The 5,000-nt window shown below is 54.3% G+C and overlaps 1 non-coding gene across 1 annotated transcript in view; it reads right to left on the bottom strand.

Moving 5' to 3' along the window:
• The window catches only part of LOC126330400 (small subunit ribosomal RNA), a 1,893-nt gene extending 217 nt beyond the window's left edge, over window positions 1-1,676 (bottom strand). The window contains exon 1 of the ribosomal RNA XR_007562857.1: window positions 1-1,676. This exon is cut by the window's left edge and continues 217 nt beyond it. This is a non-coding gene — a ribosomal RNA (small subunit ribosomal RNA).
• Between the last annotated feature and the right edge of the window lie 3,324 nt (window positions 1,677-5,000).

Raw genomic sequence — 5,000 nt, 5'->3', positions numbered from 1 at the left:
TACTGGGAATTCCTCGTTCATGGGGAACAATTGCAAGCCCCAATCCCTAGCACGAAGGAGGTTCAGCGGGTTACCCCGACCTTTCGGCCTAGGAAGACACGCTGATTCCTTCAGTGTAGCGCGCGTGCGGCCCAGAACATCTAAGGGCATCACAGACCTGTTATTGCTCAATCTCGTGCGGCTAGAAGCCGCCTGTCCCTCTAAGAAGAAAAGTAATCGCTGACAGCACGAAGGATGTCACGCGACTAGTTAGCAGGCTAGAGTCTCGTTCGTTATCGGAATTAACCAGACAAATCGCTCCACCAACTAAGAACGGCCATGCACCACCACCCACCGAATCAAGAAAGAGCTATCAATCTGTCAATCCTTCCGGTGTCCGGGCCTGGTGAGGTTTCCCGTGTTGAGTCAAATTAAGCCGCAGGCTCCACTCCTGGTGGTGCCCTTCCGTCAATTCCTTTAAGTTTCAGCTTTGCAACCATACTTCCCCCGGAACCCAAAAGCTTTGGTTTCCCGGAGGCTGCCCGCCGAGTCATCGGAGGAACTGCGGCGGATCGCTGGCTGGCATCGTTTATGGTTAGAACTAGGGCGGTATCTGATCGCCTTCGAACCTCTAACTTTCGTTCTTGATTAATGAAAACATACTTGGCAAATGCTTTCGCTTCTGTTCGTCTTGCGACGACCCAAGAATTTCACCTCTAACGTCGCAATACGAATGCCCCCGCCTGTCCCTATTAATCATTACCTCGGGTTCCGAAAACCAACAAAATAGAACCGAGGTCCTATTCCATTATTCCATGCACACAGTATTCAGGCGGGCTTGCCTGCTTTAAGCACTCTAATTTGTTCAAAGTAAACGTGCCGGCCCACCGAGACACTCAACTAAGAGCACCCTGGTAGGATTTCAACGGGGTCCGCCTCGGGACGCGCAAGCACGCCTTCGGCTCGCCCCACCGGCAGGACGTCCCACGATACATGCCAGTTAAACACCGACGGGCGGTGAACCAACAGCGTGGGACACAAATCCAACTACGAGCTTTTTAACCGCAACAACTTTAATATACGCTATTGGAGCTGGAATTACCGCGGCTGCTGGCACCAGACTTGCCCTCCAATAGATACTCGTTAAAGGATTTAAAGTGTACTCATTCCGATTACGGGGCCTCGGATGAGTCCCGTATCGTTATTTTTCGTCACTACCTCCCCGTGCCGGGAGTGGGTAATTTGCGCGCCTGCTGCCTTCCTTGGATGTGGTAGCCGTTTCTCAGGCTCCCTCTCCGGAATCGAACCCTGATTCCCCGTTACCCGTTACAACCATGGTAGGCGCAGAACCTACCATCGACAGTTGATAAGGCAGACATTTGAAAGATGCGTCGCCGGTACGAGGACCGTGCGATCAGCCCAAAGTTATTCAGAGTCACCAAGGCAAACGGACCAGACGAGCCAATCCGATTGGTTTTGATCTAATAAAAGCGTCCCTTCCATCTCTGGTCGGGACTCTGTTTGCATGTATTAGCTCTAGAATTACCACAGTTATCCAAGTAACGTGGGTACGATCTAAGGAACCATAACTGATTTAATGAGCCATTCGCGGTTTCACCTTAATGCGGCTTGTACTGAGACATGCATGGCTTAATCTTTGAGACAAGCATATGACTACTGGCAGGATCAACCAGGGAGCTGCGTCAACGAGAGCTGAGCAGCCGGCCGCCCGGGAGTGTGTCCCGAGGGCCCGCGCGAACACGCAAGCGTCCGCTCAATTATTCTGCAAACAGGAGGAGGCTGAGCTCCCCTGCACGATACACCTCGAAACCCTCTCAGGTCCCGGCGGCGCGCAGCGCCGTCCTAAGTACTTGGTCGGGTTCGAGAGAGGCGCAATCGCCCGGAGATGGGCGAGTAGACGCTTTCAGTGCGAACACCCGTGCTCCCAACTGAGCTTGCCGCTGCCGACAGAGGCCCGGGAGCGTGCTGTCGTGGCATTGCCGGCGGGAAACAACACGCGCCACCTACGGTGACCGGCAGCTCCAACGCCAGCGCCACAGAAGGGCAAAGCCCCACTTGGGTGCAGAAGCGAACTCTCCCAGCACAGCGCACGCGCCAACACGTCCGCAGAGCTGCGATACAAACCACCTGCGAGAACCGCTGGGGGCGACCGAGCAGCAGACGGCGTCGCGACGCCGAGTGCCGGGCGGCGGCGCATCCTCAACGCACACAGTCCGCAATCGGACCAGCACACTGCAGATGTCCACCGCGCTTCGCACCGGGCTCGGCAGAACCCACTTTGGCCGCCTGGCGCCGCGCGCAGGGTGCGCCGGCGCATAGCTGGGACGCCAGCCGGGCCCGTCGGCCGGCGCTCCTGCCACTGGGCGCCCCCCACCAGCCGGCTGTAGTGCGTGCGCTCACGCAGCGCGCGGCCAGCACGCCGGGCGGCCCCCCCTCACCGGCCGGGGACTGTCCCGCCAAGCCACAGCCTCGTATCGCTTCATACCCACATGGCCAACTCAGGTTCGGGGGCATGGCGGGTACCGCCGAAACAACCGGTTCATAGATGTACCGATCGTCGCTATCACCGATGCACCTGCAGCGCGAACAACCGCTCAACAACTGATTTCCAGTTCATTTGCGGATCTTTGGCAGCAAACGTATACGTCAATCTACATTTGCGAAATCTACGATTCTGGCATGCCTGCATGTTATGTGTCACGACACGCTACATCAGCCCACATACACACTGCGGCATGTACACGAGAGAACACGTGGAAGATGGTCCGCGCACGTGTGCAATGTCCCTTGCGCGGTCGACTGTCAACCGGCCTCTGTAGCATGTCGCAGATGTGGAACGCGGTCCACCGTGCTATCATGTTGTGTGGGGCAATACGATTAAATAGGAAAACCCTCGTCGCTACATCAACAGACGGCTCACGCTGATTCCCGGCAGAGGGAGGAGGGGGGGGGGGGGGGCCAACATGCAATACTTTCGTCCGTACCTACCTACCACATGTCTGTACGGCGTACAACAGTGCAATCTCGCTGTAATGGGGAGACGAGACAAGTAGCATCGTGCACAACATATGGCCCTTATGATTCGCCATTGTAGGGCGCAGCCGGTGTACGGTCAAGCATGTGCCACATTATGTCACTCAGTACGTAACGACGGATGATCAGTGTGGGTTACGCGTACATCAGCGGACAGTCCACACAGGCCGTACCACAACGTACACTGACTGCATCGACAACCGAATGCAACTGAACAGCTGCAAGGCTCATTTCACAAACAAACGCCTGACCGACCAGCTTGGAAGGGCAGGAGGGGAGGGCGATATTCGTTCTGTAGCGGTACACCCTTCCAGTGGTTAGCGGGACTGTGTAGAAAGTACGCAACACTCGAAAGACCTTTATGTGAGGGTACGCACCATGGCATCAAGAAATACACATGACACCAGAGGATCCAAGCAGTGAACTATGTTCAGAGGGTTGCTGTTAGGCAAAGCTACATTCCTGTGACGTTACATGTGACAGTTAAGGTGCAGTGTAAGTTAGGTTAAGGTGCAGCGTAAGTTAGGTTAAGGTGCAGTGTAAGTTAGGTTAAGGTGCAGCGTAAGTTAGGTTAAGGTGCAGCGTAAGTTAGGTTAAGGTGCAGCGTAACTTGGGTTAAGGTGCAGCGTAACTTGGGTTAAGGTGCAGCGTAACTTGGGTTAAGGTGCAGCGTAACTTGGGTTAAGGTGCAGCGTAACTTGGGTTAAGGTGCAGCGTAACTTGGGTTAAGGTGCAGCGTAACTTGGGTTAAGGTGCAGCGTAACTTGGGTTAAGGTGCAGCGTAACTTGGGTTAAGGTGCAGCGTAACTTGGGTTAAGGTGCAGCGTAACTTGGGTTAAGGTGCAGCGTAACTTGGGTTAAGGTGCAGCGTAACTTGGGTTAAGGTGCAGCGTAACTTGGGTTAAGGTGCAGCGTAACTTGGGTTAAGGTGCAGCGTAACTTGGGTTAAGGTGCAGCGTAACTTGGGTTAAGGTGCAGCGTAACTTGGGTTAAGGTGCAGCGTAACTTGGGTTAAGGTGCAGCGTAACTTGGGTTAAGGTGCAGCGTAACTTGGGTTAAGGTGCAGCGTAACTTGGGTTAAGGTGCAGCGTAACTTGGGTTAAGGTGCAGCGTAACTTGGGTTAAGGTGCAGCGTAACTTGGGTTAAGGTGCAGCGTAACTTGGGTTAAGGTGCAGCGTAACTTGGGTTAAGGTGCAGCGTAACTTGGGTTAAGGTGCAGCGTAACTTGGGTTAAGGTGCAGCGTAACTTGGGTTAAGGTGCAGCGTAACTTGGGTTAAGGTGCAGCGTAACTTGGGTTAAGGTGCAGCGTAACTTGGGTTAAGGTGCAGCGTAACTTGGGTTAAGGTGCAGCGTAACTTAGGTTAAGGTGCCAACGTGGGTTAGGTTAAGGGGCCAACGTGGGTTAGGTTAAGGGCCAACGTGGGTTAGGTTAAGGGCCAACGTGGGTTAGGTTAAGGGCCAACGTGGGTTAGGTTAAGGGCCAACGTGGGTTAGGTTAAGGGCCAACGTGGGTTAGGTTAAGGGCCAACGTGGGTTAGGTTAAGGGCCAACGTGGGTTAGGTTAAGGGCCAACGTGGGTTAGGTTAAGGGCCAACGTGGGTTAGGTTAAGGGCCAACGTGGGTTAGGTTAAGGGCCAACGTGGGTTAGGTTAAGGGCCAACGTGGGTTAGGTTAAGGGCCAACGTGGGTTAGGTTAAGGGCCAACGTGGGTTAGGTTAAGGGCCAACGTGGGTTAGGTTGCCAGAGATGTGTCAAATCAGGATGTACGTTTGGCTGGTGTCAGGTGGTGGGTTGGTTCGATGCCTTTATAAGGAGTGTGGCCAAAGGGTATTTTATTACTTGTACCTTTTGTGTTGTGGCGTGGCGTTGCGTCCTGTGTTGATACTGGGTGGACCACTGTGGGTGTTGCTGGCTGATTTGAGCTGCGTTGTTTGCGGGTGGTGTGAGACATTCTGTCTTATTAGT

This window comes from Schistocerca gregaria, unplaced genomic scaffold, assembly GCF_023897955.1.
Source record: "Schistocerca gregaria isolate iqSchGreg1 unplaced genomic scaffold, iqSchGreg1.2 ptg001281l, whole genome shotgun sequence".
In the NCBI taxonomy this organism is placed as follows: domain Eukaryota; kingdom Metazoa; phylum Arthropoda; class Insecta; order Orthoptera; family Acrididae; genus Schistocerca; species Schistocerca gregaria.
Note: the sequence above shows the minus strand (reverse complement) of the source record. Positions and strands in the feature narration are given on the sequence as shown.